General features: G+C 38.4%; 1 long non-coding RNA gene across 1 annotated transcript; it reads right to left on the bottom strand.

Annotated features, from left to right (window-relative positions):
• Positions 1–1,922: 1,922 nt before the first annotated feature.
• Positions 1,923–25,669, bottom strand: LOC128315268 (uncharacterized). The gene is made up of 3 exons (XR_008297923.1): positions 25,067–25,669; positions 15,787–15,929; positions 1,923–1,973 (listed from the first exon to the last, which is right to left on the bottom strand). It is a non-coding gene; the product is annotated as an uncharacterized LOC128315268 (long non-coding RNA).
• Between the last annotated feature and the right edge of the window lie 1,896 nt (positions 25,670–27,565).

The raw sequence follows: 27,565 nt of genomic DNA, 5'->3' as shown, positions 1-27,565 counted from the left end.
CGTTGCATGTTGAGTTTTATAAGAAATGACTAAACTGTTGGCAAGAGGGTTTGCCATTTTACATTCCCACCAGCCATGCATGCATGAGTGATCCTTTCTGACATAATTTTAACAAGCTAATTAAAATAACTATCGTCTCACCAGAGCAAGGGAATTAAGACTGTTTGCTATTGCCAGAGGTTTTATGTTCAGTCTGCCTGGGTTCAAATCCTGGCTCTGCCCCTTGATAGCTGTGTGATCTCAAATGAGTTATTCTTCCACTCAGCCTCAGTTTCTCTATCTGTAGAATGGGAATAATAATATACCTATCTCATAGGCTTGTTCTGAAGGTACAATTATTGTTTGATTTATTATTATTTATGACATAATTGCAAAGACGTATATATGAGGTCAATGAAAGATACCACACACTTTATTGTGATAGTCTAACAATGTATAAGAAAAATATTCTGAGAATGTCTCTAAGCTGTGATTTAATGATGGTTTTACACATAAATTCTTTCAGACTTGGAATTTATTACATTACTGATCACAGTGAAATAATGGCAAAACATGTTTTGAAATGTAGGATGGTAACAGAATAACCTCTTCAAAGTCATACCAAACTGTAAACCATACTTTCCTAAGCCCGAAGTAAGAAGAAATTAAATTTTATTGAAAGTTGATTGGATGGATAAGATGGCTCTACTGACCCAATGGAAGCAAGAAAAGGAACAGGATGACTGAGGTGCCTCCGTTTCCCCCTGCTAACCCTTTCCAGTTAACTACTTCTTGAGAAAGGCAAAGAGAAGAATAAAGTGTTTACTTTTTAAAAATTTTTAATGTTTATTTGTTTAATTTTGAGAGAGATAGAGAGCAAGCAGGGGAGGGGCAGAGAGAGATCAGGAGACAGAATCCCAAGCGGGCTCTGTGCTGTCAGCACAGAGCTCGATGTGGAGCTTGAACCCACGAACCATGAGATCATGGCCTGAGCTGAAACCAAGAGTTGGATGCTTAACCAACCAAGCCACCCAGGTGTCCCTAAAGTGTTTACTTTTTAATCTTTTACCCCAAAAAAGTCATTTCAAAGGAAATGATTCAGATCTTATCCTAAAAGAGATGATCATTTCAGTTTGTTTTGTGCTGCTTTTGTTTTCGTGTCTGTGTGTGTGAGTGTGTGTGTTTGCTGAGACACAACACAGTACAAACAGCTATGACTTTCAAGTCTTGCTATTTAGATGTAATCCAAGTAATTGTATATTTACTAAAATCAACACCTCAGCTAACTTTGAAAATATTTATCTTATTTTCTTTCTTAAAAGTTTATTTATTTTCAGAGAGACAGAGATAGTGGAGTGGGGGAGGGACAGAAAAAGAGAGGCGGGGAGAAGCCCAAGCAGTGGGAAGAGAATGATATGGGGCTCGATCTCACAAAACTGGGAGATCATGACCTGAGCTGAAATCAAGAGTCTGAGGCTTAACTGACTGAGTCATCCAGGTGCCCCCTATTTCACTTATTTTCATCTTTTATCTGTATTTCTTTTAATAAACTTTTTTTTTTAATTCCAAGAGACCACACACCAATGGGGGAGAGGGGCAGAGGGAGAGAGTGAGGGGGAGAGAGAAAGAGAGAGAGAGAGAGAGAGAGAGAGAGAGAATCTTAAGCAGGCTCCATGCTCAGTGCAGAGCCTGACATGGGGCTCGATCCCACAACCCTGGGATCATGACCTGACCCGAATTTACCAGTCGAACACTCAACTGACTGAGCCACCCAGGTGCCTCTATTTTTAATTTTCACTTCAATTAGAAGTGTTTGTTTTTATTTTTTTGGCGGGGGTGGGGGTGGTTTCATACTTAGATTTGTTTTCCAGAAAATGAAGGTAGACAGCTAAAAAGTAGTTTCATTTAATTATGTGGGAAATACACGTAGTAATTGGAACTCACCATTCAGTGTGGAAAATTCACTTTTGGAATCATCTCCTGGAATCAGGAACCTGAGATGGGAAAAACAAAGTGAATTTGGATTAACATTTATATCACTGTATAAAATATGTGAGCACCACTTACAATTAACCGCATGCTTATTGCAATATGGATCCTGTGTGCTGACGTTTGGCTTACTTATTTTTCTGTTTGCATGAAAGAGCATCTGAGAAAGTTATTAAAGCTTAGTTTTGAACAGTCTATTAGGGGCATTCTTGGGGCACCTGGATGGCTCAGTCGGTTAAGCGTCCGACTTCGGCTCAGGTCATGATCTTGCAGTTTGTGAGATCGAGCCCCACCCGGGCTCTGTGCTGACAGCTCAGAGCCTGGAGCCCGTTTCAGGGTTTCTGTTTTCTTGTCTTTTTATTGTTCTCTGTATGGAATGTAGCTCCTCCACAATTCAAAGTTCACCAAGTACATTCTGTTGGACTTTTTTCCATGTGTCATTTGTTGACTTTTTTTAAATGCAGGATTATCTCTCTGATTTATTAAGACAAGACTTGTATTAATTCTCCTTTCTAACAGTGTTTAAACAATTTCTGATTATTTATCTCTTCTATTCCATTTGCCTGTTTGAATGAAGATGTTTTCACCTGCAAGTAACAGAAAAATAACCTCTCAATGGCTTTTGAAAGGAGGTTCTTTATTATCCATGTAACAAGAAGTTCAAGGTAGAGCAGCCTCTGAGTTGGTTAGCTTAGTTGCTCCTGTAATGTCAAAAATGCCCATTTTTTCATCTATTTACTTTGTTACCCTTGATATGTGAAGCCATTCCCCTCATGGCCACAAGATGACTGCAGCAGCTCCATACATCACATTTTCAGAAACCAATGTCAAAAAGCAGAAAAGAAAGCATTTTTCTGGATGGATGGATGGATGGATGGATGGATGAGAAACTTTTCTGGAAGACCTCTTCTCTGTGTCATTGGCCATAAACTGGTTACATGTCCAACTCTAAACCAACTTCTTGGATGCAGGCAATGGTACAAAAATGACAAGCTTTCAAGCCAAAAACCTTGGGTGGACTCTGACTGAACCTCTGAGCCTCAGGTTTTTAAGCTACCCAATTGTCTTCTTTGTGAAGATTACATAAATTAATGTATAAACAAGACAACTAGCTCATCAGAGAGATACAATGTGTATTAATCTCCTTCTATTCCTGAAAATGTGCAGAAAGAAAGAAAGAAAGAAATTAGCAGATAATGCCAAGTAATATGAATTTTAGGGATTAATAGTCTAGATTTGCTGTATCCCATTTCAAACTCTGCAAAGAATTCCTGACATGATTTTGAAGAATCTACAATAACAATGCTTTAATGCAAAGAATTCTAATTTTGTTATTTAAAATCATTTGTAAAAGTTGCACCATACCTTTAAAAAATCTGGGGAGGTGAAATATCTACGCAGAACAAGATATACATGGTCTTTCAAATCCTATAATGTTTGTCTCCATTTATTCATTTTGTTTCAAACAGGCTAACATAATGTTTATACAGGGTGCTGGATGTCTTTCTAGGTGCTGGGAATTGAGCAAAAACTGAGAGACAAAAGTCCCTGCCTTCTCCAAATCACCTCCAAATTCTTGATTATACGAATGAGTGTTGATTTCTTTAATAAGTTTCAAATTAATGCCTTATCCCTGTTTCATTATACTCATTTCTTTTTTCCTGTGTGGGAAATAAAACAAATTCCAACTCTTTTAGTTGCCTTCCTTCACTTAGCCACTAGATGGCACCCAAAGAATCTATTTCCTTCCAATTGGCAGGAGAAAATGCACAAGTAAAACAGTAACTCTTCCCAGTGTAAAAGGGACAAAATCTCTGCTCTTTGCTCACTTTTTATTTTATTTATCTGTTATTTGGGGAAAGATGCACAGATGTTTTTCATTATTATCTGGCACTCACAGTAAATTTTAAAAATAGTCTTTCAAGTCCACTACAATTTTGTAAAGGCCTTTCCTTCACAATAAGTCATTTCTATTCCTTTATCTTATACAACAGCAGTTATTTATTTTGCCCTTCTCTTATTCTGATACATACACTGTTCTGCTTCTTTAGAAACACTTGAGTCATTCTCTTCTCTCGGGAATTAAAGAATTACCAAATGTCATCTTCTACTCCCTGCTGAACATTACACCACAACTTGCTGTCAAAGAGCATTCTGGAAAATTCCCCATTGCACGTCTGCCTTCCAGCTACTTTGGAGTTTTCACAATACTGATATCTCCTTTAGGTATTTACGCCATGCTGGAATCTAGGGAACCAAAATATGTGTGTTTGCTCTCACGAAAAAATATTCATCATTTCCCAAGCACTGTTCAGGGAAGGGGGGAAAACAAAACACTGGAAAGAGAAATTAATTTGGCTGTGAATCAAATTCCAACTGAAGGATCACAAAAGTTTTTTTTTTCCCCTTCTGTATTCTGTACTAAAACTTGGAGGAAAATCTTTTGCCTAAATAATTAGTTAAGGAATAACTGACAGATGATCTATTAAAATTATTTCTATGGGTATGATCTTGAAATATATATGTATGTGCATGAATTAATGTGCATTTATATGTGTGTGTGAGAGTACACACACACACACACACACACACACACACACACACAATGTTGCTCTTTGTCAATTCCACACAGTGTCACAGTCACTCAACTATAGGAAAAGAGCCCTTCAGGGGGCCCACCTTTACAGGACTTGAATCAGGGTCTTTGATCCCTATTCCTAACCAGTTATTTTTCTTTCCTAAGTATTATGCCCTGAGCTGAAAGCTCACCTTTTTCCTATCGTATACATGCTGTAATTAAGGATGTTCTTCACAGACAAAATCTGCCCTGGACCCAGATGTTGATTCTCCTACTCCTTCTAAATTGCGCAGCCTTGCATGCCTGAGGCAGAGGTAGAGTTTCCATACCCATTTATTTTACACTCAATATGCCCAACATCTTTGCTTCTTTTAAATGTTTATTTGTTTTTGAGAGAGAGAGCGAGCAGGGGAGGGGGAAAGACAGAAGGGGTCAGAGGATCTGAAGTGGACTCTGTGTGGCACATCAGAGTGCCCAATGAGGGGCTCAAACTCACGGACCATGAGCTCATGCTCTGAGCTGAAGTCAGATACTTAACTGACTGAGCCACCCACACGCCACTGCTTCTGTTTGTTTATTTATGCTATCCAAAATATCTGGAGACTGTGGGATTGGCTTACACTCGGGTTTTGAACATATTCATTAGATTTAATCTTCCCGTTAGTACTGTTCAAAGTGATCTTTCACGAACTGGCAATCAGACCCTAGTTCATGTATTGGCATTCAAGAAAGGTAGGTCTGGATTCTTGAATTACCACCCTTGGGAAGTTTGACCCTTTGTATGGCTATGGCAGCTAAGTGATCTTCCAGTGCATGGGGAAGGAATTAACAAACATGTTCAGTGTAAAGCACTGTGTTGGGTATGCTCATGAACATGGTCCCAGGAGCCAGACATCTTGGACTCATGATTCCTGTTCTACCCTTTATTATTAGCTGTGTGACCTTGGGGAAATGATTTAGTTTTGTGTGCCTCAGTTTCCTCATCTATACAATGGGAATAACAGTCATAAGCTCCTCCAGTTTTGTTGAAAGGATTACCTAAATGAATGCATATAAGGCATTCAGAATGGTGTCTGGAACTAAGAACATGCTAAAAATTATACTCTTGTTTTGACTATTATAGTTATCGCTCAGGAAAAAAGCCAATTTGTGAAAGAGGTGTTATTATCATCCTATAAGACAAGAAAACTGAGGCTCATGCAAATTAAATATCTTATCCAAGGTAACAGAGCTAGTAAATGTTAGAACTGCAATTTAAATCCAGATCAGGTCCATTCACATTGCTACAAAGGGCCATATTTTGTTCTTTCTCATTGCCATGTAGTACTCCATTGGAGAGTGTGATGCTAAGTGAAATAAGCCATACAGAGAAAGACAGACACCATATGTTTTGACTCTTATGTGGATCCTGAGAAACTTAACAGAAACCCATGGGAGAGGGGAAGGAAAAAAAAAAAAAAAAGAGGTTAGAGTGGGGGAGAGCCAAAGCATAAGAGACTCTTAAAAACTGAGAACAAACTGAGGCTTGATGGGGGGTGGGAGGGAGGGGAGGGTGGGTGATGGGTATTGAGGAGCGCACCTTTTGGGATGAGCACTGGGTGTTGTATGGAAACCAATTTGACAATAAATTTCATATATTGAAAAAATAAAAAATAAAATAAATCCAGATCAGGTGACTTCAAGTCTTGAAGCCCATTTGCCAGGTAAGGAATATTTCTAGTGATAGCTGAAATTACTGCTTCCAAAGGCAAGAATTTTTATCATTGGATACTTCTGACAAGTAATAGTAACAGTGTGATGATGATTTATGAAGCAACTATTCAGCCACCATTTGTTAAACCCTTAGTAATACCAGTTGCTACACGTCACACTATGCATACACTGTTGACTCATTTGATTATCATAACAACCCCCCAAGTTAGTTGTTATTTTCCCTACTTATCAGACAGGGAAATTGAGGCTCAGAGTGGCAAATATCTTGCCAAGCTTAGATAATTGGTATGTGGTGGAACAGGTATTTGAACCCTGACTTTGGACTTTGTGTACTTAGCCACTTTCTTGAGCCTCCTTTCACTGCTTCTGGTTTTCCCTAAGGATCCACAGAATAGGGCACTTAGTTCTCTATGTCAAGTTAAACCTCTGGGTTATTTGGAGAAAGAAACAACGTCTTGCCATTTCCTAGGTTAACCATTCAAGTTCCTTCAACAAATCCAGACTGGTCATGACCTCATTTTGAGGCCTTTCGCTACCAAAGTCCCTCTTCTCTGAATATGCCATCCACCTCTTGGTCACTCAAGCTGTGATGTCCTGAGCTGCGCCCAAGAAAAGACGGATGCGCAGGAGGCCAACTCTGACTTCTGTCCAGAGACAATAAGTGATTCTAAATAAGTCCATGAAGAGAATTCACCATGGTTTCAGTATTGTGGTCTGTTTTCTGTTTTCAAATCTAAAGGAGGTCTTGTTTTGTTTTTTAAATCATTTCTACCCTGTGGTCTAAAGGTAGCCTGAGGTAAACCAAAAAATTAATATTTGACATTTTTGAGCTAATTTCTTCACAAGCACTGTTTTGTTCAACGTTAGTTTTCTGACCTAGCAAAACAAGTAATTTTTAAAAAGGGGGAATGCATTTTCCATCCGGGTGGGCTGTGGATAATCAAAGATGGTTTTGGCATATAGATAGTTATGTGACGGATGAGAAACCTGTTTTTGCCTGATATGCATCTGCACAAGTAAAGGCTGAAACATCCAACTAATATAATTCCTTCCACTTCAGAATAAATTTTATTGATTTCTCTTCCTTTCTTGAGGACAAACAAGTTTCACATCCACATTCCATGGTCTTTGTTTCTACAGAATAAGTGGCTGCTGCTCAGACAATTTTCCTCAGCCCATATGAATTCTCTTAATTGAAGATGTTTACATTTTATATTATGGAGAGAAAAATCTCTGCAATAGGAAGAGTAATGTAGTCTTCCTGTTAAAATTGTTAGCTTCATTATTTTTAAATCATATGCAATTGACTCAAACTGCTTTAGAAATCGTCATATGAATAATGATGAAATAACTCATAGCTGAAAACAAAGGGAGTCATCTTTGGAAACTGGGAAGATGTGTAGTAGCAAAAGATACCAGGATGGATCTAGAGATCTTTCCGATTCTTTCTTATAATCCCTTTCCAAGATGATCAGAGTGTGGGATACAGGGAATTAATCTGTCTTGCTTATCTTTTCATGAGGACTTCCACCAATCAGGGAGAGAAATATATCCAGTAATATAAGCAGTAAACAAAAATTACAACTAGTGGAAAGGTTGTTTAGTCTCTATACCTTACCTAGACCAACTTCAAAATATCACTAAATAATAAACTCTAAATTACTAATAAAAATGTCAAGAGGTTCTAGAGCTTGATTGGGAATTAAAGCTTAGCTGCCCAGATTCTGACAATAATTTTTTTGTTTGATACTTGAGTTCCAACTTGGATTTTAGATTTGTTTTAAAAATTATTTTTGTAGGGCACCTGGGTGGCTCAGTCAGTTAAGCATCCAACTCTTGATTTTGGCTTACGTCATGTCATGATTTCATGGTTCATGAGTTTGAGCCCCACATAGGGCTTTGTGCTGACAGTGTGGAGCCTGCTTGAGATTCTCTCTCTCTCTCTCTCTCTCTCTCTCTCTCTCTCTCTGCCCTTTCCTGACTCTCCTGTCTCTGAAAATAATAAATAAAATAAAATAAAATAAAATAAAATAAAATAAAATAAAATAATTTTTGTATGAGAAACTCCAGGCATCATTTCCCAGTACCAACTCACCCTCCTCAACCGAGTGTTTAGTTCTGGGAAAAATGTGTGACTTGACAAGAGCCATTGAGAAAGAGTGAATCCAGGGCTTGTGCAGGCACTCCAGTCTACTCCAGCAATGAGGTATGAGGTCCTGCTGGGAGAACCTAGGGCATCTGGGAGGCACAGAATTGCCTAAAGCCAAAACCAAGACTTGAGAAAACACAAAGGAGAAATAGAAACTGGGACAACGGTGATGTATCTTAAGGCTTTGGAACAAGTTCCACTTCTACCTCTAGACTTCTTGGCTACACGACCCAATGAATTAATTTTATTACTTATGTCCCCTTGAGTCAGTTTTCTATAGCTTGTAAATAGATCAGCTTTTCTTGAGCTTTAGTTTCGTATCAGGTAAAGGGATGTTAATATCCCCTTTGTCAGGTATTTGTGGTGATTAAATCAGATAACTTTTGTAAAGTATGCTATGTGCTGACCATGCAGCAACTATTTGAGCCCGTTTCCTTTTCATTTCCTCTTCCCATCTTACATACTTCTGGGCACTGATGAGTCAGACCAATGCTCCATTGATCCAGGGAGTTTTCAGAAAAGGGTGTGGTACTGCATAAAGACTGAGGTCATTACAGGCCACAATTCCCAACAGCTCTCTCCTCGGGCCTGATTCTACGGTACTATCTTTTCCAGGGAGCTTTAGTGGTCAGCCAGGTCGGTGTAGTTCTGGTGGAGCAACACTGACAGTTCTTCAAGGTAAGTGGTAGAACAAGTAGCTAGACAAACTAGATTTTTCTATAAGAAGCACATCATAGATGGGCAACCTTTAAACACCAATGGATACTCTGTCTTCCTAGAATATAAAATAAATCTTGAGTACAGATTTGACACAATAAATCTTGAGTACAGATATTTAAAGATGACCCTCATTTTTGATGACAAAAAAAATTAGGGAACTACAGATTAAGGAGATGTCCAGTCTAAATTATATTAAATAGTTCCATTTAATTGTGAGGTAATTTTTTCATTCATTCTACAATTGTGGAACAGACAGCAACAAGCTAGTTCAAATCCTTAGTTGATAGATAAGAGAATGGAGGCCCCAAGGGGTGATTTGCTCAAGCCCCCGACCAACTGAAAGCAGACCAATGGAAGGGCAGTATGTCTACTGTCTTTAGACGAGATTGGGTGCGTTCAGGGTGGCATGGCCGTAGACATGTCTACTGTCTTTAAATAGATTGTGCTCCAACCGCCCCAACCCCTGCTTAAGAGCCTCCATTTCACTTTCCATTACACACAAACCAAGTGTCTGGCAGACACATACACACTCATCAAGTCTAACAAGCGCAGCCAGTTTTCCCAAAGTTCACACAAGTATCACCAATGACTCAGCATCAGGTCTCATGAACACATTTTCCTATTGCTGCCCATGGATCAAGCAAGGCTTGTTAACAGGGCCTGTTCTTGGTCAAAGTTGAGAACAGAGTTGGTTTCTCAACCTCATTGCTATTGACATTTTGGCTTGGCCGTTTTTTGTTCAGTGGCAGAGGGTTAGGGGGGGAGCTCCTGGGGTGTGTTGTGGGGTGTTCAGCAGCATTCCTGGCTTCCACCTGTTTCCTGCCAGTAGCACTCCTTCAGTTTTGACGGCTAAACATGTCTCCAGATATTGTCAAATGTCTCAGGGCAAGAGGTAAGGACAAAATCAACCCACTGAGAACCACTGATATGAGAAAAGCCTTTTTGCACTGGGCAGTCCTTAAACCACAGGGTTTGGGTCCTTCTCTCGCAGGGTGATCCTAAATGCAGGAAGAGGAAGGATTTGCACACAGACGTGAAGTACACTTGGGATGTGGAATACATTTTTTTCAGGCAAATTACTAAATTGTCAGGCTTCTAGAGCCAGACTTTATTTCCTTACCTGATAGTATTTTAGGTTGAGAGCAAAGACTAAACCTAAAAGAGTCTGATACTTTGTGACTACCACAACAATAAGAAATTACACATTAAATAAGAAAAAAAAATAATAGGAAGATAAGTCCTATAATGCAAGGGAATGACAATAGGGAGTGCACAGGAAGTAAAACATTGAAAAGTGCACATACAGACTATCTCCCTTCAAAGTCCTAGTCCTTCCTTTCTCGTGGCTGTTCTTACAGAAGGAGCACACAGCATTCTTTCTCCCGAGAGCCTCTGCCAAGCTCCATAGAGCTATGGGTGCTGAACTCAGACAGAAAGTGGGATAAGCCACAGAGGAGAAGAAGCATTACAGCGAGATATAGAAATATGGGGAAAAGCAACCTGAGAGGAAGCAGGAGAAAAAATACAAAATGGGAAGTAGGTATAAAGCAAAACTTGCCAGAAGTTTCTAACCCAAGTCCCAATAAAACCATCGTTAGGGGCGCCCAGCTGGCTCGGGCAGAAGAGTGAGCAACTCTTGATCTCAGGGTTGTTATGTGGAGCCTCACACTGGCTGTAGAGATGACTTAAAAATTTAGACATCTTTTTTTAAAAAAAAACCCAATTTTCAAAAACGTAGATTTTTCCAGATTGGATGATTTTTGTGGAACTTATTCAAAGTATTTCTTTTAGAAAGTTGTGCGTCAAAACAGCAAGTGTGTTGCTGTGATTTAGAATACTTAACTATGTCAAATTTATATTAGTAAATCTGGTAGAACAAGAAATAATACCACAAACTGTATCAATCCTACATAATCAGCCCTTCTGAATATCATAACGTTCCTGCTGCTATTCCAAGCTGTCCTTGGAGATAGCAGTAGCCCCACCACATACAAAAGGTTTCCTTTCTGCCTTCATAATTGTCCAGGACAACGCATTCTTACATTTCATTTTTAATCATCTAAAGCTTTTCAGAGACTCCAGAGTCCGCCTTCAATAGTGCCATAAATGAGATCCAAGATTTCTAAGAGCCTTATGTTTCTTTCTTCTTGTGGTTGATAACATGCTGTTTCTGCCTTGTACTGGATACCAGATGTGGAGCAGTTAGCATAAGGAGAGGAAAATAAGAAGGCTATTCATGGGAGGGCCAGATTCATAGGAGAGCAAAAATAATTTCCTCAAACCAGGAAGCCTCTTTCTTAAAAACAGTATCCATTTATTTCAAGTGCTGAGATAAGGCAATTTAGAATGATTTTCACCTTGGCACCAAAATCTTAAGTAGAAAACAGTACTAATAGAAAAGGATTGGATGACAATTCTTGCTAGAGAGAGGGGGGACAGAGATGCAGACAAAATAATAAAAACCTTCCAACTCAAAAAATTCTTCAGAATTATAAAGTGGGTTATCAATATGCTCCCATATATGGAGAGTTATAGAATTAGTAATGTGATAGTATTTTTATTTATTTATTTATTTATTTATTTATTTATTTATTTATTATTACTATTACTACTGAGGTTGTATTATTTTTTTAAAAAGCTCCTGGTTCAGTTTGTGTGCATAAATAATGAAGATGTATAACAATAAAGGCAAGATAATAGAGACCATAAGTAACTATTTCTGTAAGTACAAAAGCATCTCAGCGGTTCCCAAACCTGGCTACCTATTCAAATCACTCCAGTCCTCCCCTATAGGTCCTTATTCAATAATTCTTAGATGAATTTTGTAACTCTATACTTCTCATGATCTTTCTGGATGATTCTGATGCTTTTTCAGTTTAGAAACCACAGGAGAATTCAAGTTAAGAGACCGTTTTTAAAATACCCATATATTAGATCGGCTGTATTGGGAAGAGAATTTCTAATTTCTAAATAAGCCCATATCATCCACAGCAGGGCCCTACATCCTCCTTCCTCATGTGCTGTTGACTTGTGGGATCATATAAGCCTGTGCAGAGCTGAGGAACAGTGTGGACCGGTACTCTTAGAAAAACACACATGCCCAGAAAAGTCAAAAGTTTGCACACAATTTTTGGGAGTCGGTAGACGGCTGAAACCCATTAGAGCTACGAACCCCTGTTTGAATGATTGCCCCTGTGATTTGTGAGGGTTCATAGTTCAGTGGCTTCCGCTCACGTTTGAGCACTTAAGGATAGCCTATGTGTTTTTTGAAAGGACGCTGCTCCACTTCTGAGGCCAGGGTTAAGAAATAACCAGGAAAGCCATAGGCAGTAATCTGGATTACCACATGAGCCTCTTAAGTGGCCTCTGCCTCTGCTTCATTCCTCTTCAGCCCACAGGTCTGCAGGAGTAATTTTGTCAAAGTGAATTTCTGAGTATATCCCGCCCATGCATGACACTCTTCAAGGTCATCCTATTGCTCTAGAGATGGTTCAAGGTACACTCTGTACTAGTCAAAGTCAGCCTTCTGCCTGATACCACCTTCTGTTGTTTTCATTTGCTTGTACTGCAGCATCACCTAGGATGCATTTAAAAATACCAATGAATGTGCACTACCCCTTGACCCATTACTTTAAAATCTTTGAGAGCAAAGGGGAAAGAATCCAAAGAGGGTTTTAGTATGAAAGGAGGGAAGGAAGGAAAGAAGGAAGGAAGGAAGGAAGGAAGGAAGGAAGGAAGGAAGGAAGGAAGGAAAAAGAGAGAAAAGTAAAGAAGTGAGGGAGGAAGGCAGAGAGGGAGGGAGAGAAAGATAGGAAGGAAGAAAGAAAGGAAGGAAGGGAGGAGGGAGGGAGGAAGGGAGAGAGAGAAGGGAAAGAGAGAGAGAGAGAGAAAGCAAGCAAGCAAGCAAGTGGGGAGGGAGGGAGGAAGAAAGGGAAAGAAAGAAAGACCAGAGGGAGAAAAACCCAACTCCTCAGGAGACTCAGTTATGCAACGAGAATCATGAGTCTCTACTGGAGTCCTGAATATCTGAATTACTGAATTACTTGCAGTTCCAGAATCCACCTTGCTGCATCTGGCCTCTGAGCTTTTTCTGTGTTCTTCCTTCTGCTGACAAGTTTTCCCCTCCTGCCTCCTTACTAAGCTTACTTAACTGCCATTTCTTATTTCTGAAATCAAAATCCCCTACTCCTCCCAGAACTGGGTTCGTTTTGCCTCATATGTGCCCACTGCTCATCTCTATCTGACTGCATTCTAAGCTGTTAAACAGTAGTAGAGAGGCTTGATATTTGGGGTTTGTTTTGTTTCCAGGGCTAGAACCAGAGCTGGGCACTAAACCTGGCACATTAAGTAGCCACTTAATAAGTCTTTGTTGAATAAGCAAGGATTCAGATCTGCATGTTAGCATATTCAGATGACACCAGAGTTTAACGATCCTTTACTAGGAAGGACACATGATACCTCATATGATACCACGACATGGAGACTTGATAGGGTAGATGCGATTTTTTTCTGTTTGCTCAGGTCTACCTTAGAAGACAGTAGCCAGAAAGGGAGACTCCACAAATCTTGGTTTAGTGTTCAAACCTCCCTTTTTACTATCTTTCTATGACTTTGCCTTGGAAGACGCTATTAAATCTTCCTAGCAACTGAAAAAGTTAGTAATACTGTCATTTGTCACCCAACTAACATTAGTTATCCAATATTAGTTATTCCCTGAAATGAGTCTCAGTCTGAGAAATGTGGGTCTGCTTGGTCTGTAGATGGTGACCAGGTAATGCGTGTTAAAAGCTCTTAACTACTCTTGGTCTGAAGTTTCTCTAAGAAGACAATTTGATATTTGTTAGGGTAAATAATGTTGTACTACTGATACCACTCTGGATACTTTATCTTGGAATAGATAATAACAGAAAACTTTAAGCACACTCCGTATGCCATACACTTTTCCAAAGATTCAACATGTATTAACGCCTTTAATCTTTATAACCCTAAAAAGAAACTTCCATTATTATCTCCATAACACAGATAAGGAAACCGAAGCACAAAGAGGTTGTTTAACTTCCCTAAAATTACATAGCTACCGAACAGAAAGGCCAGGAGTCAAATGAGCCCATGTTTTAGCCCCTCTCCTGGACTGCTATTCAAAAGACAGAAGTACGGTTACAATCTGCTTATTTTATAACATGTGTATTTAATCAGAATCCATACCTGCAGTTGGATTTCAGATTTTTGAAGAAGTCAAACTTTTCACTGGCTTACCTAAATAGAAGCCTGGCTATTGTCTGTTTTGGTTTTGTTTTGTGGAAATAATGTAACAATATGTAACTTTTCATAGGCTCTATGATCTGTAAATAAAAGCCCATGTTTCTGTGGCCTATTCTTAAATTTTCAGATCAAGGAACACTTTTCATTCAACATTCACAACAAAATGTTTCTTCTTCTTCCTAGCCAGAAAGAGTGAGAAAAAGAAAGAAGTTAAAAAAAGAAAAAAAAAAGTTTAGAATGGAATCTGTAAAACTTTCGGAGACTAGACATTTAAAGAGAATGCCCCACTGATGTTTCCTTTAATTATAAGTTTAATGTTATGATATTTTTGAGGCCCTGTGTATCAGTTACTGTGCGGGATGCTAGGGATTCATTTGTGAATAAAGCTGGCAAGGTCAATTGCTAATTAACAAGTAAAGATATCACAGAGATAATTTTAGATGGTGATAAGTGCTGAGAAGAAAATAAAACAAGGTGATTTGATAGACAGTAAAAAAAAGTGAGATGTGAAATGAATCATTTGGAGTAGAGATTAGTTAAGGGTTTGGTTACAAATAAAAGCATATCTCACTTTCTGTGTTGCCTTTTAAGTTTTACATGAAATTAACTTTTCACCAAACTTGAAAATTCTTTCTGCTTTTCATATTCTACACTTGTCATACAAAAATGTCAATCAGACTTTTTTTTATTTTGTTTTGTTTTTGTTTTTACCTTCCAAATACAATCAGATTTGCAATTTGTGGGAAATTTATCTCTGAGATATTTGCTGTCTGTGAGTTTTTCATGGAAATGTTTCTGAATAGAAGTACTTCCCACATTGCCAATCTAACTGGGACCTAAGAATAATCAAGTGAAGTAAAACAAGAGAATGGGGATCTGTGTGTAGATATTGCTTAATTTTATTTACAGATCTGAGCTAATCCTTGAATATCACTGTAATCCTACCAGAAGACAGTAAATAAGAGTGAAACCAGTGGTGTTTCATTTCAATAACTCATGAATTCACAGCTTATATGATTAAAATATGGAAGAGTAAATTTGTACGTGTCTGTAGCTCAATGTAAAATTTTAAATGTACTATCCCGGAGTTTAAACTTGAAGAATTGAAAATAAATCTGCTGTGATCTGTCTTATCTTCAGTTATTTTATATCAGTATTCCTTCAAACCGTGTTTATGAATCAAAACTACACCTTTGTTAAACATTTGATGTTTGAGCCACTCCCTGAAACAGAATTTCCTTTTTGGGGTGTCTGTTGTTAATTCTGAATGGTACTAGGCAAACTTTTGGCTATATCCAAACACACAGCTTTCACATTGCTCCCTTTTGGAAGATGCAATATTATATATATTTCCTGTCCTTCAAATAATAACAGCAACATTGTAAACAGCCCCTACCTTTTCATATCAGGAAGGAATCATTCTCTTCAGTCCAGTAATTACAGCGTGCATTTTGTGAGACAGCCTTTGAAAATGGCTCATAATGCTTCCATTTTTTCCCTTGGATTGCAATATATTGTTGGTCATAAAACCTATGAGTTCTGCCAAAAATAAAATTGCAAATTGAGACTGTAGATGGTTTGCCATCCAATCTGTCACTGTTTATAGTTACTACCATTAATTTTAGCCCATAACTAAGGCTAAAACTCTGTATTAGGCTTCTGACTGGCTGAGTACATATTTGTTTGGTACTTAGACTATAGGATATACATGTGGTACTCTTACTGAATGCTTATTGTCTGAAAAACAGAGATCACTAAAACTGTAACATCGGACGTACCAAAGGTCTATACAATAACATCTTTCGAAGATTCCTCTTTCAGAAATCAACCAGTATCACTTACTAAGATTTTCAGGTTGTAAAACATAACAAGAAATACCAGTTAGGTAATACCTTCTAATTCGGCGTGTTTTCCTACCCACCCAATTATCTGCATCCTACGTTAATACGTTAAATATTTCAGTGCCCAGTCAGGAGTAGAGAAAAGCCAAGACTTGGACCCAGGAATGTGCACTCTGAGTGCCAAATTAGAATATGCCTGAGCCAAGCTGTTTATCCTCAGACTTCAAAGTTAGGAAATGTGCATTGCCTTAAAACCTTTCTAGAATTCAAGATCAGTAAATCCTGGAGATCAGTTTGTGATATGCTGGCAGGGAGGTCTGAATGGTAGGTTTTAAAGTTTTACTTACCACCTATTTCTTTAATGTTTATTTATTTTGTACGGGGCAGGGACAGAGAAGGAGAGAATCCCAAACAGGTTCTGCACTGTCAGCACAGAGCCCCAACAAGGGGCTCAAACCCACGAATCATGATATGACCCGAAGGAAATCAAGGGTCCCATGCTTAACTGACTGAGCCCCCCAGCCTCCCAACTTATCATCTATTTAAAAAAGAAAGAGGGGCACCTGGGTGGCTCATTCGGTTAAGCATCTGACTTGGGCTCCGGTTATGATCTCATGGTTCTCGAGTTCAAGCCCCATGCCAGGCTCTGTGCTGACGGCTCAGAGCCTGGAGCCTGCTTCAGATTCTGTGCTTCCCTCTCTCTCTGCCCCTCCCCCACTCATTCTCTCTCTCTCTCTCTCTCTCTCTCTCTCTCTCTCTCTCTCTCTCTCAAATAAATAAACATCACAAAAAATTAAGGAAAGAAAGAGAGAGGTAGGGGGTGGGTAGAAGAAAGAAGGAAAGAAAGGGAAAAAAAAAGAGCTTTTCTTTGGTTGTGAAATGTGAAATTGTTCCAAGCACAGGACAAGTTTCCTTCTAAAAGGCATGCTTAGGGGCGCCTGGGTGGCGCAGTCGGTTAAGCGCCCGACTTTAGCCAGGTAACGATCTCGCGGTCCGTGAGTTCGAGCCCCGCGTCAGGCTCTGGGCTGATGGCTCGGAGCCTGGAGCCTGTTTCCGATTCTGTGTCTCCCTCTCTCTCTGCCCCTCCCCCGTTCATGCTCTGTCTCTCTCTGTCCCAAAAATAAATAAAAAACGTTGAAAAAAAATTAAAAATAAATAAATAAATAAAAGGCATGCTTGTTTCCCAGATGTCTAGTGAGTTTTCTGTATGGTTTCTGCCCCTCCTGTCCTTAATCTCTCAGCGCTCCAGTTTTCTCATCTATAAAACTGTATGTGTGTGTGTGCATACATACACGTGCACACCCACACACAAAACATATTTCAATATTCTTATATGGATTAACTGAGACAAGCTATAAAAAGGGGCTTCTTTTCTTCCTTTAGTTTCCTTTCTAATGTGTGCATTTTAATTCTATTCAAACTAAAATGGGGGGCCTGGGTGGCTCAGTCGGTTAAGCAGCCAACTTCGGCTCAGGTCATGATCTCGCGGTCTGTGAGTTCGAGCCCCGTGTTGGGCTCTGTGCTGGCAGCTCAGAGCCTGGAGCCTGTTTCGGATTATGTGTCTCCCTCTCTCTGACCCTCCCCCATTCATTCTGTCTCTCTCTGTCTCAAAAATAAATAAACGTTAAAAAAAATTTTTTTTTAAAAACTAAAATGTATCTGTGCATTATTTTGATAACAGGGACCTCATTACAGAATGATACTGAATTAGGAAAAAGAGATTTTGTCATGCTACTCTATCCTAGGACCATTGTCCTCTTGCTATAGATTTCCCAGACCAAATAAGAGTTCTTCACATCAGGGGCCAACTGGATAAATGCCAAATACCTTATGGAGTAACCCTCTCCCAGCTTTTCTGTTTTAAATATGACCTATATATGTCCATGAATTTAAAAGTGATTATTCCAAGGGCTTAAGAATAGTTTTTGTTTTTAAAATAGATAAATCAAATTTCAATAAGATACTGTGTATCAGAAACTTAGCTAGATGTTTTCAAAGTATGCTTATTAAGAGAAAATGTATTTTATTATATGAATTCTTTAGGTAAATGGTAGTACCTTGGGATAAGGCAACCCTATCTGTTATTATGAAAAATTTTCGATTACTAACTGCCTAATCTTAGTTGATCTGTTTGTACTGACTCCAGCATTTTTTAGTTAATTTAATCTGAAATCAGAATAGAATAGCATTGACAGTTACAGCAATAACAATTGCAGCTAATGTTTCGAGCACTTACTACGTGATAGGCACTGTCCTAAGCAATTTACGTGAATTATCTCATTTATGCTAACAACTATCCTGTTATTCCCTTTTACAGATGAGACAACCAAGGCTCAGACAATTAAATAACTGTTGCAGAGTCTTACCACTGTTTTTATGGCTTTCTAGAATTAATTCATTATTAAAAATTTTAAGCTATTATCTAGGTATATCTTTGTTAGGAAAACAGTTACTATTCTGATTCTTCACCAGAGTCAAGATAGAGATTTCGTTTAGAAGTTGTTTACAGATTCAGAGCAGTAGATTAATCCTTTTATATCCCCCACTGTTATTCAGTTTACACAATTCTATTTAAATAAGAGGCAGATGATCAAATCCAGGGTATTGGGTAGGGCCTCTAGTACATCAAAATCTTTATATGGCAGGAAAAGTAAGTTAAAGTTAGTAAAGAGATGAGTCAGTTAGATGGTATTCTTTCAATGCAAACGTTTTTTCAGTAGGAATAGTAGTGTTTCTCATGTCATGTCTCTTCTGGTTTTACCTTATACATCCTTTGTAAGACAAGGAGCAATCATATAATGTGTAAACTGAGTTTACTTTAGAGAGAAGAGGCCTTTTTCTGTGACTGGTTTCCAGGAAGTTCTAGGCAAACCAAATCTCATTGATACAGATGGAGGTGGTTAGGTTAAGACACTGAACGGGGGACAGACAATTTCGTAGTACAGATCTTCCATTCTTCAGGAATTTCATATATTTGAATCACACTTCAAAGACCAGGATGACTTACTGGTGGAAATAAGGCCAGTATTCAGGCTTTCAGTCTCTGTTTTGCCATGGAGAAGGGTTTGAAAAGGCGATGTAACAGCCATCTCTTGCAATTCACAGAAAAACTCAGAGGATGCTAAGCTGTGCCAAACTTCTAAGAGTCTTTTCCCTGCCCTGATTTTATTTTGTCTGTAAATTGGGAATAGCTCTGATCTACCATAGTGGTGAGCTGAAAAATGGTCAAACGGCTGCAAAGTGAGTCTGCTGGTACTACCATGTGTTTTTATGATAAAAAGCTATCTTGAAATTTCAATGTTGTTTTCAAAGTAAGCCGGTGTATACTGGTAATTTTCATCACATCCCTGGAGGGAGCATACTTTGCCTCTAGGCGCCTCTATTATAATTATATGATTATATATAATTATAGGCACCTATAATTCCTGTAGGGCAGCTGTTCTCAAACTTTTCATGCATCAAAATTACCTTGGAGAGTTTGTTAAAGTACAGATTGCTGGACAGCACCTCTCAAGGTTATGACTCAGTAGGTCTGAAGCGGGGCCCAATAACTTCCATTTCTACCAAGTTCCCAGATGCGGCTGCCGCTGGTCCAAGGACCACACTTTGGAGTCACTACTCTAGAGAATGCTGCAGAGATATATTTGCTGGGGTTATTACAACCATTTGACGAAATCCATTTCAATGAGCCACTAGATTGAATGAATGCCATAGACATGGCTTTGCCCTCTGCACAAAGTGGATATGGGCAAACAATAGAGACACTATTTGCTAAATAAAAGTGGCAGCTCAAAAGAGATTTCATTGTAAAATATTAAGTGCATATCAACACCAAGCCCCTTAGGTAATGAAATAAAGACCATCGAATGGAGGTGGGTTAGGAGTCAGGGTAGAGAGGGAAGTTTCTAGGCTTCAGACTATTTTATTTGTCAGCTCTTTAGTATTTATCTAATCAATCCTAGAAGACCATGCGTCTGAAATTAAAGACAACAGGCAGTAAAGAGATGTATAAGATTCCAACAGGAACTGAGGCAAATGTGTTTCTGGGGTAAAGGATTCGTCTTTATCTCTGTCTAGTAGGAAACAGTCAGTTGATTACAAGAATCATAGAATTAGTGTTATCATCCAATTTTTTAAATAATTTGGATCTGTAAAAGGGCTCTACTTTTCTCAACCTGAAAATAGGTTAATTTATGTTCATTTTTTTTCTTTATAAAAATGTTCTTGTACAGAAGCCTCAATATGGTGGGGTGCCTGGGTGGCTCAGTCCATTAAGTGACCTGACTTTGGCTCAGGTCATGATCACATGGCTCGTGGGTTCAAGCCCTGTGCCAGACTCTGTGCTGACAGCTCAGAGCCTGGCGCCTGCTTCAGATTCTGTGTCTTCCTCTCTGTCTGCCCCTCCCCTGCTCATGCTCTGTCTCTCTCTGTCTCTCATAAATAAATAAATGTTAAAAAAAAAAAAAGAAGTCTCAATATGGTGTTATCCTAAGATCTTTCTAATATATAGTTTCACACAGTTCACAAAGTTTTCAAGTGCATCAAACCCCATATTTTTTCATAAACTCCCCTTGTAATAATGCCTTGAACCAACATCTCTGAAAAGTTCAAAGCTCTTGATATATCTTTATATCACTTATTCTGAAAATACCCTTGGGAGGATGCAGACAAGGTATCATTAAACCCGTTTTACAGAGAGGACAACTGAAGTCCAGACTGCTTTGTATCACCTAACAAATTAGTGGGGCAGAGTTAGTTATTATATACTTGTGTTAGAATTTTAATATCCTACCTTCAGTTTGAAGCTACATGTTATGTGTTTTCAGAATGAAAGTATTCTCTTTCTGAATAAAGGCTTTGTAAAATGCCAGGTTACTAAATTGTAACTGATCTATAGCAACTCTTTCTCTAGGTCCTACTATCCACATATTTTTGTTAATTCTGTTCTCTGTTTCAACAAACTTACACATACTTTCCTGGTTTTTATAATGATATTTTTATGACTTTTCTCTTGTACAAAATAGGCATGTAATTTAACAATTTAAGAATATATTAAAACTTAAAACATTGAAATTAAAATCATCTCTTAAACCCATCACTCAGAGATATCCACCAATGCTACCTGGTAAACATCCATCCATTTATTTGTCTATAAAATCCTTTACGACAGAAAAGGATTTTTCTAATATTTTTTATATCAGTCCTATAAGCTGAACTTCTTTCTATGTGATTAGTACTTCTTATGAACTTTCTTCCGATAAGACTGAAAGACATGCATAAAATTAAACAATCATGAGGTTTGATGAACATTCACGAAGTGAACATCCTTATGTATCAGTCTGAGACCAAGAAACCAGCATTGATAGAACTCCTGCGCTCACCTGCAGTCATAACGCACTGTAAAAGTTAAGCAGTAGTTATTTTTGCCTCATTTGAGCTAGATATAAATGATATATATGCTCTTTTGCATCTGGCTTATTTTGTCTAGCATTGTGTTTATTAGATACAATCGTGCACCAACTCTTATTAATGGCTGTATGGTATACTATCGGATGGCTTACTATGACTTGACCAAGGATGAAAGCAAAAAAAAAAAAAAAAAGTCATCTATGAGACATTTAAGCTAATTCTAACTCCTCACTGTCATAGACAAGGTTGTTATCAGCATCCCTATTGGCTTGTTCATATTCTTATACAATCTGTGGGATAAGTTCCTAGAAACAGAAATGCTGGTTGTAAAGATATCACAATGTTAAGATTTTTGAAGAGTACTGCCAGGCAGCCCTTTAGTGTGGTAAAAATATATTTCCAACAGTAACATGTGTGAGAGCCTGTTTCCCAATATCCTCTCCATCACTGCACATTACAATTTTCTTTCATCCTTGTGGTTTCTGAGGGTTTTTGGTCTCAGCATATTCTAGCTATTAATGACAATACTTCTCAGTTCAAGTTCTGAGTTATTTCAGAGAGATAAGGACCAGTTTTTATTTTTCAAAACTAACTTATTCTTATATACAATGATATGCATATGAATTGGGTTTTTTGTTTAGTGCAATACTCTTCAGTTAATCATTCTATATTACAGGATTCTTTGAATATATACAGCCTAACCTAGCTAAATATTTCATTTGTCAAATATGTATTGCTCCAGGGTATGAAAGGAAATATAAATACTGTGTTCTTTATGTCTACATTTTAATTGCTTTCTATTCCCTTAAATCTAGAGATTTATTTACTAGTCTAAGTAATAATTATTGTCCCATGCTTTCATAACTTGAAGTTTTCTTCCCATAAGTCATTTTTAAGAACTTTTTTCTTATTCTAAAAGTAATGTATGATTGTTTGAAAATGCATATTAATTCAAAAGAAAATGAAAATCGTCTGTATTCCCTCCTCCTTATTGTTTGTTTGTTTGAATGCCTCGTTGTAGTCTTTCTTATGTACACTTAGAGAACTATTGTTCACACACACAAAAAAATGAATTACACTTACTGCACATGCTGTTTCCCTCATAATACATTTTATCTATCCGATCTTCTCTTGACTCAAATAATTTTATTCAATCAATTAGGGTATTATATATTTTCTCCAGGGTGTTCTGTAAACACCAAACAGTAAAGAAGGTGAGAGCTCCTTCTTTAGATGGAGTTGTCTCTTAGTTATTGTGTTTGGTGTTGAAAGAGTCACCTGGGGCACCCAGGGAGCCCGAGTGAGAATGTGTTTCCTGACGTAATTCTCTAGGCTCTATCTAGGGCATCCTGTCCCCTTAGTTGGCTCCTAGCGCCACTGCCAGACCAAAAGGAAAGGATCAGCTCCTCCTTCTTTTCTGGTCTTCCATGTACATTTCAGCTTCCAGCCACCAGTCTTGAATGCAGAGATATGTAATTTTCTTAGATCTTTTCTAAACAGGCTACTTCTGGAAAGTAGTAAAATGGCTACATTTGTTTCCCAGAGGGTCAATGTTGTTTAAGCTTCTATTACAAGCATGCTATGCTTATCAATGAGAAGTGCTGTTTCCATTCATAAAACGTATGAGCTGATGGTCCGATGTTAGTTAACTTAAATATATATATATATGTATATATGTGATCACTGTATAGAACATACAGTTTTAAATTAAGTTAGTTAGGATTTGGAATAAGCCCAGTAATGTTCTAATAAAATATGTGTGCGTGGTGGGAGGCAAGGGGGAAGCCTATTACTATACTTCCATGGCAGCATAATTACTTACAGGAATATTCCTTTCTAGTTAACCTATCAAGGAACCAGTGTATATTTTTAGGGTCTTATTATTGTTTGCATCTTACACACTTGAGCAGGTAATCCCAGGAGAGATAACAATTCCCTGATTTAACCTTTTGCCCAGGATAAGATAAGAAAAGTAACTGTTACAAAACTTAGCTTCACCCAGGAGGAGAGGATCAACTGTGTGTGACTTATTTACCAAGCCCAGTCTGTGTTTAGGTATCTCAAAGAGTACTAAACATGAGAATATGTGTTTGAAAAGTTTGTTGTCTTCATCCTTTGGCTCAGTTAAATCCACAAATCATTAGGTCCAAAACTAAACTTGAGCTGAAAGGTCATTGCTTTTTTCCACCAAGCCATGTAACCTCTAGTTTTAGAACAAGTATCAAACCATCTGCTTACCAGGAGGCAGAGGAGCTCAAAATCCATTAACGCCATATGTATCAACAGAAGTGTGACTTCAGAGCCTCAAATGTTTTTAATTTTTCTCCCTCATTATTATCTGCCAGAAACTTAGTTGGAATGCTTTCTCTTTCCTTAAAATGCATTGAATTTCCATTTAATTATGCAAGTCTCCCCTCTTATTAAGTAATTACGCACATTTTCTCATCTGTGTGTCTATATTTCAGAAGTAACTGCTTCATTTTGTTGGCAAAAACAGGAAATTAACCAAAAAGGGGGCAATAAGATTTCATTTTCAATTTCCCTTCTTTCTCCCGAGGGGAACTAACACATCTTCCAATGCATCACAAGATAAAGATGCTGACTCAGCCTCTTAAATCATCCCTGGAGTCTACAGCATAGCCCCTAATGAGAGAGATTTTGCCGTACAAGAAGTTATTTTATTAAATGACTGAAAAATAACCTCTCCTCTTCCAAAATTGCCCTTAGCGAAATAACCAAAGTCTGAAACCAAACCCTCCCATACTTATCCCAAAACACAGGGGAGGACAGACAACACAAATTCAAAAGGATGAAATGGCTACTTAGTTTGAAATTATACTTTGGACATTTCACCAAAAATGTGACATTAACTGTGGTCAACATAGGGAAGTAAAAATGTTCACCAACCTAAAGACAAACTAAGCAGATCTTCAAAGGACAGGGAAGAAAACAAAGCGGGAACATTTCAAATGAAGTTTACGATGATTGTGTCTAATTGAAATGGATGCAGATTTGTCTTAATAATAATTCTTTGCACTTGTGGCTTATAAAACATAAGCATTCATATATCACTTACTTCATTTCATCCTTCCAACAACACTGAGAACGAGGCAGGAAATAAATTACCTTTCCAAAATGACAGATGTGGAGTCTGTTATTCAGGGAAATCACATGACTTGCCCAAGGTCCAATGGGGCAAGTCAGTGGCAAATTGTCTGATTCTAAATGAGCCCTGCCCTACTGACTTTTTAAATTAACTGATAGAAAAGTGTTTACATAGAAGTTCTTAGAACACTGTAATGACTCAGCTGTATTGTTTGGAACGCAAGGAAGTTAAGAATTATTGGAACATATACTCTCTGTAAAATATTAAATTCAAGTTGTTAGTTTTAGCCTGGTACATCCAAATCTTTCAAAGATGCTTACCTTCACATATTAACCCCAAATATGTAAGTTCTTCTTTTGTTTATGGTAACATTGGTTGATTGAAGTTCCAGCTGATTTTCCTTTTACCTGCTGGTAGAAAAACCCAATGGGAATAAAATAAACAAGATCTGTATATTCTGAACACTCAAAGATAAAACTTTGAAATCATTAACTGACCATGAAGTAGCATCACCCTGAGGTTTGCAGATTGCCCAACTAACTACAAAACAGCTTCCTAACCTCTCCTGCTTCTTCCCTCTCCCCATTCTCTCCCAACTTTATATGGCTGGCAGATTGTTCCAATTGTAGTTACCTTTTGCAAATCTTCCTTTAGCTCACTAAAAAAACCCAAAAAACAAAAAACACACAAACTTTTTATCCTGTTATTCAAGATCTCTGCAAAATAATAATACCTACCATTTATTAAACAACTATTACAGAACAGATAATCTCAAAACAATCCCAGGAAATGCATGATTAGATCAAGTTTAGAAATGGGTAAACTGAGGCTGAGAGTGGTCAGGTAACTCACCCTAAATTGGACAGTGATTGAGGCGTAGCACCAGTGTCCAAACTCAGGCCTGTCTAACTACAAAGACCAGACTTTCTAGATTTGTTTCCGACCCCTGGGACACACATAGCCTATGTTACCATGTTACCATGAGCCTACAGTGCTGGACTGGTGAACATTCCTGGTCCTGTCACAGTTCTGTGCTGTTGCCAAGATAGTTTTTCTATCTGGAATGTTTTCCTCAGTCCTACTGGCTGTAGGGATGCTATTAGTTCTTAAGAACTAACCTCAAACATCACCTCTTCCTTGAAGTCTTTGCTGACTCTTATCTCACGTGAACAATTCTCATTCTTTGAACACTTTTAGGTCTTTGTATAATTCTTACGGCATTTACCTTATTCTACTACATCAGCGATTTCCTCGTCCTCATTAAAATGTATCTGGCTTCCTCCCCCACCATTCAATTTACTCTTTCATCTTCTCAGCTGCAAGGATTTTGGTGTGAGCCATTGGAAGAATGGAGATGCCATTTATTTTAATGCATGAAAGTGTTTGCTTTTGGACATGTAGAGGTGAAGATATCCATTAGGTTTAAGTTGGACCTAAAAAGTTGGTAATTGTCAATATGCATAGGCTATGTAAGCCCTAGTCCTGGATAAGTTCTCTTAAAGTAGTGGTTCTCAAGCCTGTTTGTACATTAGAATCACCTGGTAAACTTAAAAATCCCAAATCCAGGCCCTACTCCAGGCCAATTTAACCAGAATATACAGTGTAGGATCCGGGCATCAATATTGTCTTAAAACTTCCCTGAATTATAAAAAAAAAAAAAAAAAAAGAGGGAGAAAAAGAAAGAATAAATTGCTTCCAAACAGTTAGTACTCAGCTAACAAGTCCAAACAGCTAGGACTTGACTTAAATGTAGTTCATTATAATCAGCAGAGTGTTTCTCGCGCAGTGAATTTGTTCCACCCTGACAAAAACTTGCCTGAAAATCAGAGTTGGACTTGGGAGTTTCCACAATCCTTCCATGCCATTCTGCCAAATTCTCCACTCCTTAAAAATCTGCAACTATGAATTATTCTCTCTAGGAAGACAGAACACAGCAGAGAATATTGACCACCACTCATTCAACAAACATATTTACGTACTGGGACACTAGTGTTGTTTCAAGAGACTGAAAGATAAGACTTAGGCTCCACCCCAGGGGCACTCTCAAGCTAGCCAGGGAAGATGGACTTGTAAAGAAATAGGCATAATCAATTGAGCTACATGGGGGTGTAAAAGTAAAATGGTTAGTCTTATTGGTGTGGTGGGGACCAGCTTCAGCTTTGCAGAGGAGGTGAAGCTTGAGCTAAATCTTGAAAGATAAACTTGTTGATATTTGCAGGCCAACAAGGACAGATTGGGGAAGATAACCCCCAGGAAGGGGGGGGTGTAAGTAAGGGAGCGTAGTAGGTTTGGGAAACTGCAAATAATTTGGAGCGGTGAGTGTGTCTGAGCGTGCAAGGAAGGATGACTGAGGGTGACAGAGTTAATTAGAGAAATACCTAAGTAAGGAGGGGGATGGGCTTTATAAATGGAGTTAAAGGCTTTACACTTTCTCCCGGTAGCTTCCTCCTCCAATCTCTTACAGCATGGGCAACAGGAAGCTACTGAATGAAAGCTGCTTAACCAGAATCGAATTTTCCAGCAAACCTTAGAGAGACACTTCCTATCTCCTGAATTACCTTTCTAATCTTTGGAAACCAGGTGTGGTCAAAAGGAATCTAGTCATTGCCCTTCTAGGTAGATACGCAATTTCAGCAAGGGGGGGGGGATGGGATCAGCTACACAAGCACTGGGATTCTGTTGTTTGACCCTTTCAGCACCTCCCTCCCTCCTCATCCTTCTCTATTCTCTTTCAGTTGTTGAACAACCACTTGCCCTGGGTGGTCTCTTACTACTGGTTTCAGAGTGATGGCTCCCTCCCGACTCAGGGACTCAGGGGG

The sequence above is a fragment of the Acinonyx jubatus genome, chromosome C2, assembly GCF_027475565.1.
Source record: "Acinonyx jubatus isolate Ajub_Pintada_27869175 chromosome C2, VMU_Ajub_asm_v1.0, whole genome shotgun sequence".
Taxonomy (NCBI): domain Eukaryota; kingdom Metazoa; phylum Chordata; class Mammalia; order Carnivora; family Felidae; genus Acinonyx; species Acinonyx jubatus.
This window is presented reverse-complemented; position numbering and strand designations above follow the sequence as displayed.